Genomic DNA, 14680 nt, shown 5'->3' with positions numbered 1-14680 from the left:
ATTTTTCTAAATTATACCGGTTTCACGGTACATGACGGTATTTTTTTTTTCATGCATGACCGGGTGTTGACCATATTTTCTACTGATTGAGAGAGGAAATACTGCAGTATATTGACTTAGAATGCCCTATTTTACTGTCATGATGAGTGAATATTGTCAAAAAATACCACACTAAATAGTGACTAAACACGACCCCTTTTAATACATGTTAACCAGGAGTCACTCATTTATAATCGTCTGATAAAATCAACATGCATCTACACTAAAGAGCGGCTATGCGGTTGTTTTGGCTATATTACGTTTTGTCTCATGCAGCGCACTGCCTGCGTCTGAATAACAAACAAAAAAAAACAACAAACAAAAACAACAAACAAACGCTGAGTAAGTGCATGTGATATTAACAGACGAACTACGCTCATATTTATAATGCCAAACAATCAGTAAGCGACAGTTGCTAGGAAACACTGTTTTGTACTCATTTATTGCAACGTTTAATAGTTTTTGTGGATGAGTTCTTCTGTGTCATCACGTTCTATTAGTTCTACAGCTTCAGTTTTGGAACTTTCACGCTTAGTAACACATACAGCTGTTCACTCACCACAGTGCACTAGTGAAAAGGGACCCCTTTCAAACAGTGTCGCATTCCGAACGTTGTTTAAGTGACATACACCGGTATTGCGGTATTTTAAAAATTCATATCATAACAAAAATAAACACCGGTAATCGGTATGAACCGGTATACCGCCCAGCACTACTGGCAACCATCCAATTTATGAACATACTAATAAACTTTAAAATGGTTGCAATCTGTCCCTTTCACCACATTACATGGTTACCCAAAAACATTCATCTGATAGCGGAGTAATAATGCAGAAAAATCTTTTACATACAATCGCTCATATGACCTTGTTCAGTAGTGTTGTGGTAATTATTACACTGGAGAACCGTTAAAGAGTCAGTCTGACCAAAAATGAAAATTCTGTTATTCTTTCATGATTCCAAATATGCAGAACATTTTTATGCGCAACACAAAAAACATATTTTGAAAAATTCCCATGGCAACACAATGAAAGTCAGTGGAGTTCAATGTTGTTTTGGACCCCAATGACTTTTATTATATGGACAATGCAACTGAAATATTCTTAATAACATCTCCTTTTGAGTTCTGGAGGAGGAACTTTATACTAGGGCTGGAAAACGTTATAATAGGGTTGGAAAATCTAAATCTTGATTAACTGAACATTTTACCTCAATAACGATTAATGAACGATTATTTCATTTATTTATTTATTTATAGTTCATTGACAAGGTTTGTACTAGGGTTGTAACGGTATGAGATTTTCACGGTATGATCATCGTCTAAGAAAATATCACGGTTTCATGGTATCACGGTATATTAAACAATTCTTATCAGTAACAATGACTCTTATTAAAAGAATAAGAACAAGTTATTTGAGTGAACAAATCCTTTATTACAACAAACTTGAAACCATTTTAATGAAAGTATTGAAGTCTCCCTTATGAAAAAAATTTATTTCATTAAAAAAAAAAAATTTTTTAAATAAAGCTGTACACCTTATGTATATCTATATCACTTTAACATTTTAATTAATGTTTTAAAATGTTATCAAATGAAAATTTAACAACTTAAATGAAAAATTCTGCACAACAGAGGTAGGCTATACTAAGTTAAAACATGGACAAACATGATATTCCTTAAAAATAATGTTTAAATAAATTAATTATAAAGAATATTATTATTGTTGTTATTATAACATTGAAGTACATTGAACAATGCTAATATATTTCTGTCATAATTTCAAATGAAATCGAACTTATTTTGACGGGTTGTAGCGGACCTTTGAGTTTCAGAGTGTATTTGACAATGTTTTTTCTCAAATAAAACTAGGAAATGTTTAAGTTTTCTCTCAGAGCAGCTCTGGTGATGTTCATGTTTATGTAGACGCTGAAAACACCATTATGCGTACTTCAGTATGTAGTAGATAAAACCGCGCCACTCAGAGACATGCAGAAACAAGCAATTATTTATATAGCAGTCTCTTCGCACTTTAATATTCACAGACACAGATCATATTTACTTTTGATTTATCCATCCATCAGATTGCACGTTTTACGTGACATCCTCGTTATACTGTAATTTCCGTGTTCACGACTGCACCAGGATTCCCTCTGCATCACGAAAACCATACAGCCTTAATTTATAACTTTTTATAAATGTGACACACCTTTATCTGCATGGAGGGATGGTGTTGGATGCGAAGATGTTGGATGTATTCCCTGCTTTTGCAGCCACTTTGTGTCCACATTTTTTGCAAATTGGATCTGTCCTCAAGGACAACCCCGCGTTCGTATTTTTAATATCCAAAGTATTCCCATACAGCTGATTTTTTCCCTTTTTTTCAGCGGGGATGGAGATTAGACATAATCTCCGTCTCTGTCATTTTCTCCGCTGCACGTGCGTGTAAGCAGCCAAGTAAATGCAGAGTGAAACAGCAGAGCAGAAATAAACTGCATATGTGCGGGTGAGATTTTTTTCATTCATTTAAAAAAAAAAAAAAACCGTAGATATGCAAATGTTTACGGTATGATAACCGTGCACGTTCAAACCGTGATAAACCAGCATACCGGTATATCGTTACAACCCTAGTAGGGCTGGGCGATAAATCAATTTTATCGATTAACTCGAATGTGTAGTTTACGTTGATTTGTTTGAATGAAAATCGGTTTTCTCTTTAACATCCGCCGACGCTCCCCTCTGGGCTCCGCCCATTTTTTGTGAAAAAATCGGGGATTTTTTTTAGGCCATATCGCCCAGCCCTAAATCCTAGTTTGTACTGTAAATATGCTCAACTATTAAAGGTGGGGTATTGTTTTCTAATGAAAGAATGCATTTCTTATCTTTGTGATTTTAAAATAATTGAAGGATTTCTAAATAACTATTTATGGTTATTTACTGAATATTTTGAACAATTGAAATCAAAGCACACATGTCTTCAAATGAAAGCGTCTTACGATAAAAGTGAAATTTCAGTTTGAATGTAAAATGGATATTTTCACATTAAAAAAATCTAAAAAGCACATCCGGTTGCTCAGACGACTGTGTTAGAGTTCTATGTTGCTTCCATGCCACTGACTGGACAGAGTCACATGGCTACACATGCGGTAGTGTTTTTTTTTTTTTTTTTAAAGATATTTTTATGGGCTTTTATGCATTTTAATAGATAGGACAGTAGAGATAGATGACAGGAAAGCACTGGGAGGAGAGAGGGAGTGGAATCGGCAAAAAGGACCTCCAGATGGGAATCGAACTCGGGTCGCCGTGAGCGCAGTTGCGCTACATGTCGACACACTAACCATGAGGCTATTGGCGCCAACACGGTAGTATGCTTTTAAGGGAAAAATCAGGGTTGCTAATTTGGGCTACTGCCGTGGGTTGTTTTTAGTCCATGTTTTAATTAAAGCGATCACCCAAACCGTGATTTTGATGGAGGGGAAAACTCCAGGAAAAAACGCTATTGGGCTAGTTTTGGGCTAGTTTTGAACAGCAATCAGGCTTGTTTTGTTTCGTGGACCTGGCAATCCTGGGGAATGTATTAACATGATTTAAAAAACGAAATAACGAAAGAGGGGAAATTACATCAGTTATGTAATTTCGTATAAATTTCGTTTTCGATTACTTTTTCAATTAATCGCCCAGCCCTATGTTATACAGTTTTGAAACAACAGAGGGTGAGTAAATAATGACAGAATTTTCAGTTTTGGTTGAACGATCCCATTAAGTACGACTGAAAAGAACATTAAAATATCTTTTTGACTGGTTCCTGTTGACGACAACAGAAGCATCTTCCCTCAATCCCAGCATGCACATCAAAGAAAAACATGTTAGTGTTTCTGCTGTTAAAATCAGGATCCTAGACAAAAGCGGCAAAGACAGCAAAAAGCACTTGTACACTTTTTTCTTTAATGTATTCTCAGTGTCCCTGCAGAAGGCTATTTATTTATTAAAATCCACCTGACAATACAGTGAAGAAGAAACCGGCTGAAGTTGAGAAAAAGCAGCCAGTTTCTATAAAACAGGAATCATGCAAGCTCAGCCACTAATTGGTCTATGCTGAGGTTTCATGCTGCCCTAATGCACGGAATAGTTTATGCCCTAATAATAAGCCGAGAGGACAGGATCTTCAAAAGGTCAGAGAGCTGGAAATTCATGGCTGTGGACAGAAGAGCCAAACGGCATACCTCTGTTAGCACCCACACTCAGCTCCATCACTTGGGGAGGGCACTGCCTCATTAGCTGTGGAATTCATCTCAGCATTCACAGGGAGAGACGAGAGCGGGGGTGTGTGGCTCCGTAGTCCATCATGTCTTTTAGCCTCCAGGCTGTCCATCACCTCCCAATAACTGGTTACTGTGGCAACCAATAACCCAAGTGGAGGTGCCGCGATGCATAGGAGGCTCAGATCAAAGTCCGCAGGTATGACAGAGCAGAGGCAGATCCCTCAGGAGCGACAGAGGCGTAGCTACAGCAGTCACAGAGTAATCAAATATACATGAGGCAGATATTTCAAAGCTTTACCACCCCTAGCTTCCCTTTAGGAGCTTTCAACATCTGTATCCATGGAAACAAAGGAGGAATGGAGGCAGAAACTTTGCTGTCAGACACAACTTTCATCACAGGCAGTCAGGGCTGTAACATCCCCTCCATTTAAACCAATTAGTTCACATTAGGGCTGCACGATATATCGAAATATCGCAAATGTAAATATCGCAATATGCATATCGCATGAGCGTGCGATATCAGAATCATTTTAATAATAGGCTACTTAAATCAAAACATTGCTAAAGGTCAAAGTTTTAGTTTGACGCATATAGCAGAGAATTGCTTGACGTTAAAAAGAGTTAAGTGAAATAAGTTGCAGAAAACAACTCTTTGCAGTCTCGTCTTGCTGTCTGACTCACACCTGAAGCGCGCGCACAGCAACAGCGTCTCTTCAGTTCTGCTGTACACGTGCAATGCGCACACACACACACACACACACAGAGAGACGCATTTCAGACGGCGCGCTAACACAGAATTGATTCGTCTTTCGCATCTCATGTTTGAACAGACACATACACACACAGAATTATGTCAATAGTACCCGTCTCGACGATCATTCTCATAAATGCAGTCGGTTATGTTTTAAATGAATGTAAACAGCTGAGAAAGAAATCGGATGTGTATCATTATACTGGATCCATGCAGTCGGTTTTAAAGGGACAGCAGCCTATAAATACTTGCTGCTGAATATGTCACTAATGTTAATCAAACAACAAAACGTCTTTAACAAAGATTAATCTAAATTTAATTCATACAGTGAACACTATGCAGTGTTATTTTACACTTAATTATTATATTTCTGTATCTGAATACTACTGTTTATTTGATCTATGCTTGTAAATTGTGCATTTCTTTTTTTTCTTTTTTTTTACTGACTGCTCACTTGCCTTTAATCATGTTTGAACTTTCTCAGACTATAGTTTTTGCTGTGGTATATGAAGAAGTACTTAAAGTGTATGGAAAGCAAAGTTACAATGATATAAAATTAGTGTCATTAATTTTTTTTGTTTGTTTGTTCACACTGATGTTAAAATGACATTTTCTAAATTGTGACATTACTTTTTATGTAATGCTAAAACACTGCTGGTCACTTTCAGAAGTTGTAGTGATTCTTTCTTTTCCAAGAAAGAATGTGAAACAAATTGGTTATATAATTTTCATTTTTTAATATTTTAAAATATAATTGAAATTGATTTTACACACTTTAAGCAATATCGTATCGCATATCGCATTTTTCTTCAATATCGCACAGCCCTAGTTCACATGAGAGGATTTTATTGGCTCAGAACAGCAGATGGATATTTTGTTCTGTTAATTACGGAGAGCAAAAATGTCAAAATGTAACCAATGGAGTTTTGCCAGTTTTTCTAGCAAAAAAAATTAGACAAAGTCCAAATCAACAAGTCTCCTATTTACACGACTGTTCAAAATTTGGGCTCGTGAGATTTTTTTTTAAATGTTTTTGTCTCTTAACTGCTGTTAAGTCTCTTATCTATAGGATCAGATTCCCGCCAAATATATTGCAGTCACCGATAAAAAAAATAACAAGCGTGAAACCAAAATGACTAGCAACCAAGGTAGGCTTACAGCAGTGACAGACAGACACATATAACAGTGTCCTGTATGGAAAGATGTTTCCCAGCTGACAGTTGTCCATTTTCACCTGTACAAGTAAACAGAACACTGAGCATCGGCAGTAATGTGGCGCGTTGGAGTGACGTCACTGCCCCTCTTCGACTGATTGGCTAGAGGAGCTGTCAATCTAGAACTAGTGGACCAATGATGACGCATAAGCCCACCCTGATTTACATGAAACTCTATCCGCAACATTTGGAAGAAAAAGCGCAGAACGTGGAATAAAGAGGGAAGGGAAAAACAGCATAAGCATACAAAAAATAAAAATGTGCAGAAAATGTCTGAGCACAAAAAACTGAGAAATATAACCAAGGAAAACATGATTCTGTGTGCAATTCAGATAATTTTGCATTAATATTTAACAAGTCTCCTATTTACACGACTGTTCAAAATTTGGGCTCGTGAGATTTTTTTTTAAATGTTTTTGTCTCTTAACTGCTGTTAAGTCTCTTATCTATAGGATCAGATTCCCGCCAAATATATTGCAGTCACCGATAAAAAAAATAACAAGCGTGAAACCAAAATGACTAGCAACCAAGGTAGGCTTACAGCAGTGACAGACAGACACATATAACAGTGTCCTGTATGGAAAGATGTTTCCCAGCTGACAGTTGTCCATTTTCACCTGTACAAGTAAACAGAACACTGAGCATCGGCAGTAATGTGGCGCGTTGGAGTGACGTCACTGCCCCTCTTCGACTGATTGGCTAGAGGAGCTGTCAATCTAGAACTAGTGGACCAATGATGACGCATAAGCCCACCCTGATTTACATGAAACTCTATCCGCAACATTTGGAAGAAAAAGCGCAGAACGTGGAATAAAGAGGGAAGGGAAAAACAGCATAAGCATACAAAAAATAAAAATGTGCAGAAAATGTCTGAGCACAAAAAACTGAGAAATATAACCAAGGAAAACATGATTCTGTGTGCAATTCAGATAATTTTGCATTAATATTTCAGTTTTGTGCAATATGATTTTAAATGCGTTTAAAGTTTTGATTCCTGCTTATTATTTTTTTTAATGCGTTATTAAATTTTTGATTTACACATTATTTTTTTATCCGTGACCATTGTTTGCTATTCTGAAAACTTTGCTTTAGTTTATTTAATTTCGTGCAATATAATTTTACTTGCGTTTTTAAATTTTGGTTTCACGCTTGTTATTTTTTTTATCCGTGACCATTGTTTGCTATTCTGAAAACTTTGCTTTAGTTTATTTAATTTCGTGCAATATAATTTTACTTGCGTTTTTAAATTTTGGTTTCACGCTTGTTATTTTTTTTATCCGTGACCATTGTTTGCTATTCTGAAAACTTTGCTTTAGTTTATTTAATTTCGTGCAATATAATTTTACTTGCGTTTTTAAATTTTGGTTTCACGCTTGTTATTTTTTTTATCCGTGACCATTGTTTGCTATTCTGAAAACTTTGCTTTAGTTTATTTAATTTCGTGCAATATAATTTTACTTGCGTTTTTAAATTTTGGTTTCACGCTTGTTATTTTTTTTATCCGTGACTGCAATACATTTGGCGGGAATCTGATCCCATACTTATGCTCACCAAGGCTACATTAGGCTATTTGATCAAAAATACAGCTGAATTGTCAGCATCATTACTCCAGTTTTCAGTGTCACATGATCCATCAGAAATTATTTTAATATGCTGATTTGCTGCTCAATAAACATTTCTTAATATCAATGTTGAAAACAGTTGTGCTGCCTAATATTTTTGTGAAAATAGTTCAAAAGAACAGCTTTTATTTGACTTTTGTAAGTCTTTACTGTCACTTCTGAACAATAGCTACGTTTACAAGCAACCAAATAATCTGTTTGTAATCGGATTGACGGCTCAGTCGGACGGAACAGCCTTCATGTAAACACCTTAATCGATCTGATTGAGCTCGATCGGAATGAACTTTCGATCGTATTGAAGGGGGTGGTTTATTCCTTTTCTAATACGATTGAGAGAGCATGTAAACACTCGATTGGATTGAACCCCGAAACTGAAAGGACTGCGCATGTGCAATGATGCAGGAATAGCGTAATGATGTATGACGCGTGAAACGAACGGCCCTTCCTTTTGAATAAAGTGTTGTATAAATGCGTGTCCTGTCATTATAAAACTCTCCTTTCACTCGACAACTGTGAAGTGGAGCAGGACAACGTCCCACCAGTCCTTGTTTCGGATTCTCATCAACAGGAAACCCGTTTTGGGCACGGAGAGCATTTTTACTGTGTGATAAACATAAGCAGCACGACACAGCGGTTTATAAATATATTTATCCTGAAATGGATAAATATTAATTCTGCTGTTAAAAACAAATAAATAAACAGTGTAGAAGAGTGGTTAATATGTGCAAACAGTGAGAAACTCTATAGGCCTATTTGTGCAGTGTGCGCATGAAAAAAAAAATCTATTCCGATTTGAAGCTTATGACATATAAACGTGCACATCAACCGTGCACTTTATATAGCATTCATGTAAACACTACATTCAGATTCATCGATCGGAATGAATTCAGTCTGACTGAACCAAAAATTGTGCATGTAAACATAGCCAATTTTGCTGAACAAAAATATTATTTTTCTTATTAAAAAACTAATCTTACAGATCCCAAACGTTTGAACCGGTGAAACCAGCTGATTGCTTTAAAAATACATAGTTTTATATATTTCTCGCTGATTCAGGTTGAAAGATATTTCTGCACATGATGGATCTATAAGTTTAGTCAACACAGCAATGATTTTAAAACAGAAGAAAACCAGACAAAACTTGGTGACAAAAATCTTGAAATGAAGCTGTATGACAGATCATATGACAATTACTAACAGGAAAACACATGAGTGCTATTCTCAAATGCTGGCCGAGAACTCCTCTATATGAAGTTCAAGAGCAGTACACGGTGTAGGGCTTTTAAAGAGGGTTTATCCTGTTGCTTTAACCGTTGCCCAATCATAGTGGGTGACAGGCAGAACAAACATGCACAACACTTCAGAGTTCCTGCCGCCCAGCTGCACAAACTGACAAACAACCCCGCCGCACACGTAAAAAAGCAGCGAGTTCGGCAGGTGTTATTTGCCCAGTGCTGTGCGTGGAGATCTGCCCGGGGCTGTACAAACAGCATTGCTCGTGCACTTTCATTAAGCCCTTTGACAGGAGGCCAAACAGTCTGGTATGGTGTTATCAGACATGGGAGATCATCCATCATCTTAAAGGGGTCATATGATGCTGCTAAAAATAACATTATTTTGTGTATTTGGTGTAATGAAATGTGTTTATGCTGTTTAAGGTTCAAAAAACACATTATTTTCCACATACTGTACATTATTGTTTCTCCTCTATGCCCCGCCTTTCTGAAACGCGTCATTTTTACAAAGCTCATCGGTCTGAAAAAGCGAGGTGTGCTCTGATTTGCCAGCTATCCAGTGCGTTGTGATTGGCCGAATTCCTCAAACGTGTGACGGAAATGTTACGTCCCTTATCATATTGTGATGCCTGTGGCACCCACATGTGACGACCCCGGGCTGGACTCCGCTTCGTCCACAGTGAAAGCCGATCTGGTGATCCACAGCTAAGTTTAAGTATTTCCTCAGCGAACAGCACGGATCAGCTCCAGGCATGACGAAGCGATATTTGGAAGCGATATCCTCTTTTGGAAGGCCAAACAAAGTAGTTTTGCTTTCACAACGAAGCACACAGCGCCTTCACGACATGGCAGCGGCGGCAACAATACTACAGCGAGAAAAAAAGTTACGCCTTCTTTCTTTGCGTGAACATTTGGGCAGCGTTATGCAAATCTTCCCAGATAGTGACGTAGGTATGTGGGGGCGTGTTAGAACGAGCCGTTTTAGGTAGGTGTGGCTGACTCTTAACTTTTATAAAGAATATCTCTTTGGATTTGAGACTTTAGTCTTTGCAACTTTACAGATCTTCTTTATGCACCAAGAGCTTATAACACTCTAAAGAGAAAGGAAAAATTTAAATCGCATCATATGACCCCTTTAACCATTTCATTACAGAGGATTAGCAGCTCGAAAACATTAACTACAAGCTGGGAATCAGAACTGTTTGTGGTGGCTGTAAACTCCTATAAGCCAATACGATATTCATAAGTGCAACTGATTTTCCTCTAGTTTTATTCGGTTTTCCATCTGCAGAAGGTATTATCTGATGCATTGTGATAAATCACAACTCACCATATCATAATTGGATAGTGACTGACACTGTGCCAACACTATGACATAGACCCAGCATGCCTGTGAAAGAGAGTGAATCAGCAGGTTTGATTTGTCTCTCTCGTACATGTGGTTTGCTTGACTTTCACAAAATTCAACGCCTCACAGAAGCCAATCTGACAGCAAGCTTATTTAGAGGACCTGCCTCATCAGATACTGGAAAAATGTATGAAAACCTATAAATGCATAGAAATAAGTATTAATAGGCCCTGAATTTCAGTGCAGGATTGCGCATCATTTTATTGATTTCTGCGAGTTGTGCAATTATAACTTGGGTGATTCCTGCAAACACTTATTCATAGCATCCTCTATGCATCCTCAAAAACCATAAACAAAACTACACAAGGAAAAAGTAAATCTGAGCCAGACTACAATAAAAACAGTTGCTTGCAACAAGAACGTGGTTTCACCAGACTGGCAAGTTTATGAAATTAATTATTGCCTAGCAAGAGCATGAAACCATCGAAATTCAATTGTGCATGATAAACAAATCTGGTACTCAGTTGCCAATTTAAAACCAGACAGTACCATCTCTGCTAGTCAGCGGAGAGTGTCTTCAATATCTTGCATTAGGACAGCTGGTGTAGTGACTGATGAGGGTGGGTTGCAAGGGAGACAGAAGAGGCTCTATTCTTAGTTTCCCACCCACTTATTCCCTGACTTTAATAAAAAGCACTGCATTACCTGACGTAACGGCGAAGAGCTGGTTCACAAGCCACAAGACCGTTCACACAGTTAATTAGCAAAAGAACACATGTGTAACCAAAAGAACATTACTCAGTAGATGGGAATGAGTCTCAGGCGGGTTTTGCAGCTGTTTGCAAGGCAAGTAGTTTGCTGATATATGAGGTTAAAGCATGGGGGGGCACTGTAAAGCTGACACGCAATGGTGTAACTCACCAGAATATGAGCCAACGGTTATTTATCTCTACACTTCTTCAAAATGAGCAGAGCATCCAATGAGCAGCGGTGGAGGATGCAAAGCAGGGGCACAGTTAGAAGAGCGAGAGTGTTATCCCTGTCTATTTAACGTGGGTTTCTGTGCAGAAGCTCACTTGCTACTGATGCATTGGAGTCGAGCATTTGTGATGGCGAATTTTCAGCATTCTCTGAAAATGGTTTGGATAAATGAAGGTTCAGCTCAGTCTCTGAACAAAAGAAAAATTCAAACTAGACTGTAAATAAAACAAATGACAGATTATTGAAGCACGATACTATGGACTTAGAAGTAATGAGACAAAAAGATGCTATTGTTCAATTCCTTATTATGCATGTTGCTTGTACGTGTAAGAGCTGAAAAGTTTTGAGAAAAGAAGAATTGCGATTTTATGGAAAGAAAAATGTGACTGCAATGTAAAATGTGTGTGTTTTTTTTAAAGGCTTCAGGTTTACTGATAGTTTGTATTCATGCACAAATTAGTAGTTTATAATAAATTTATCATTAATTTTGTAAATAAAGTAATGGAAATATTACCAATATACTAATATTACTATTACTGATTTCACAGTAAAAAAAAAAAAAAAAATGAAGCAGCAATCATAATTTTATTTTACAGTAGTAACTGTAGTAGGGCTGGGCAATATGGCCAAAAAATTTTTTTTTTTTTTACATATCAGTTGATATTGATAATTATCACAAATTTCTAATCTTTATTTCTTTCAAGATTAAAGCCAGATTTTTGCTCCAAAGTAAAAGTTGTTGAAACCAGACCATAAATTTTTCTCAACAAAATAAATATCTTAATTTCTGCATGATCTAATGAGTGATATTGTTTCAAATCAAGAAACAGGTTTGTGTTGCCTGATAATATTAATAATAATATTACTTTTTTGTCTCTTAGAAATAGGGATGCAACGATTATAGACTTTGTTGGTACGATTATTGTCTGAGGAATAATCACGGTTTTACGATTATTATGCATTTATTCATTTCCCAACATTACTAATGTATAAAATCACATGAACACTCTTCAGATATTAAAGTGTTATTTATTGCTGGCTTTTGAAACAGAAATAACACAGTAACCAACAATACAGCACAAAATAATAATAAAAAACACAAACAAAATCCATCTCTTCCATTGGAATTAAAAAAGGTGACCTCTGCTCTGTAAACATCCATGACAGTATTTCTCTTTTGAAAATAACAAATGGAAATAGATCGCAAAAGTATTTAATGTTTTCAGTTTGTACATTCTTTACATTTCTTTTGGACCTGGGTTAGAGAATTTGGAAACATGGTGAAAAAAAATATATTGTTGGTTTTTACTTATGAATAATACTACAACAGGGATAGTAAATAACAGAGTTAATGAATTAGCCTATTATTAATATACGACTAATATTAACTGACTTTTATTAATAAAATAGATTAAATAGCCTACTGGAGAGATGCACAGACGCAGGTTGGCTAATTCACACAGGCAACTGACACCGCTCTCTCGCGAATAATTAATTCAATTAGCTAAATGTTATAATTCATTAATTCAAATAAATGTGATCTTACCGCACTATTTCATCTCTTTCTGATCTGAAGCCGGTAGAATGCGGAGCTAACGAGATGTAGCTTCGCGTCAGGTGGTTCTTGTCTTCACGTCGTGCATTAAAATCATTCAATGTACAGCTAGCCGTGCATTATCCCTTATGTATTCGCTCTTTAGCTGCAGTTTTTTTACAGCAATATTTAAATGACACCCTGGTCATTCTTGGTGTACCCAAAATGGTCCCACACTATCGACAGGCATTTCTCTGGTGGAAATAAAGCTTCGCTGTTTGGTTCCTCGGACACAGTTCATCTAATGCATGTAGTAGCCTCCGTGCCTCTGATAAGCACGTCATTTTAAGCTGGTGCACCGCTAGTGTAACTTTTTTCGTTTTGCGCAAGCTGCAACAGTTCCGTTCCGTGTAACAGAAACACTCGGTTTAGCGGAACCTTTACAATTAATTAACCGTGACGTTTTAAAGCGTGGTTAATCGCGAAACCGGTTAATCGCTGCATCCCTACTTAGAAATGCACATTTGATAGTAGTAGTAGCTTGAGTTAGGATGCAGATGTAAATTTATTTTCATTATCAAAATCAGAGCGGATAAATGGTCCATGTGTTGTGGTTCAAATGAGTAGTGCTCTTTCATTCCGCTGTTGGCGCATAAACATTATACTAGGGATGTAACGGTATGAAAATTTCTTATCACGATTATAGTGACCAAAATTATCATGGTTATCAGTATTATCACGGTATTGTTAAAATGTGCTGGAGATGTTCAAAAAGTACTGACACACAAATCATTTCACCAAGTTTTACATTTAAAATCAATAAACAACAAATAAAATGAGTTTTTGTTTGCATAACTAAAACAATAACATTGCCAATGATGTCCGGATTTTAAATGACAACATGACTGACAACAGTTTATCTAACAGCATGTTCAAATATCTAATGTAAATGTTCAAATAAAGCTTTGAAAAAGTTTCATAAATGGTAAACCTCACATTTCAGCTTTTAAATAAAGAAAAGGGTCAAGTCAAAATGATAACTGATTAATAAATGATTATATGTATTTATCTGCTCCATAAATAATACTAGATACCTTATTGTTTAAATGTGTAGAATCCACATAAGCTTGTTTTTCATCAACCGGTCAAAATTTACAGCAGGGCATGCTAATTCGGTCCGTTTTTTGATCTACACACCTATCACTTTTTAAGACTAAAACAAAAGATGGATTCATTGTTATTCTTAATTAAAAAGCATAACAACAATAAAACAGTAAGATACAATGACAAACTAGCTTATAAAACATTTATTGCATATTTTTGTCCCACAAGAATACCAACATGTTCACCTTTGGTTTAAGAAGTGGTCTTTTACTTTACTTTAGAATTAAATCCATCCATCGTTTCCTCAATATTCGCGTAATTTTTGCTGCATGCAGCTTCGCTCTCCTGCTGACGCGGGGAGTATAAACCAGGCTCTACACTCGAAGCGCAACTCAGCTCAAACGAGTCGCGCAGTTTCGTTATGCTTTCAGTTTCGTTTGCCGTTTGATGTTTCTCACATGCAACAACAATGCGGTGGTCGCGCCAGTGCGACCGCACACAAAATTGTCACACCGGCAGAAATTTTTTCCGCAAAATGCGCCCATTTGGTCGCACACTGGAGCCCTGTGCAGTACAGTATTTATTTATCCTC

The 14680-nt window shown here is 36.8% G+C and overlaps 1 protein-coding gene and 1 long non-coding RNA gene across 4 annotated transcripts in view; one reads left to right on the top strand and one right to left on the bottom strand.

The window, feature by feature from the left end:
- The window catches only part of LOC107581717 (E3 ubiquitin-protein ligase SMURF1-like), a 75664-nt gene that overhangs the window by 45446 nt on the left and 15538 nt on the right, over window positions 1-14680 (bottom strand). The gene's annotated exons all lie outside the window — the stretch shown is intronic.
- LOC107581719 (uncharacterized) lies at window positions 2546-12727 on the top strand. Its single transcript, XR_001608859.1, has 5 exons — window positions 2546-2667; window positions 2716-2720; window positions 3748-3750; window positions 5874-5878; window positions 12717-12727. It is a non-coding gene; the product is annotated as an uncharacterized lncRNA (long non-coding RNA).

This window comes from Sinocyclocheilus grahami, unplaced genomic scaffold, assembly GCF_001515645.1.
Source record: "Sinocyclocheilus grahami isolate Dianchi unplaced genomic scaffold, SAMN03320097.WGS_v1.1 scaffold37.1, whole genome shotgun sequence".
In the NCBI taxonomy this organism is placed as follows: Eukaryota; Metazoa; Chordata; class Actinopteri; order Cypriniformes; family Cyprinidae; genus Sinocyclocheilus; species Sinocyclocheilus grahami.
The sequence above is the reverse complement of the archived record's forward strand: the minus strand, read 5'-3'. Positions and strand labels throughout refer to the sequence as shown.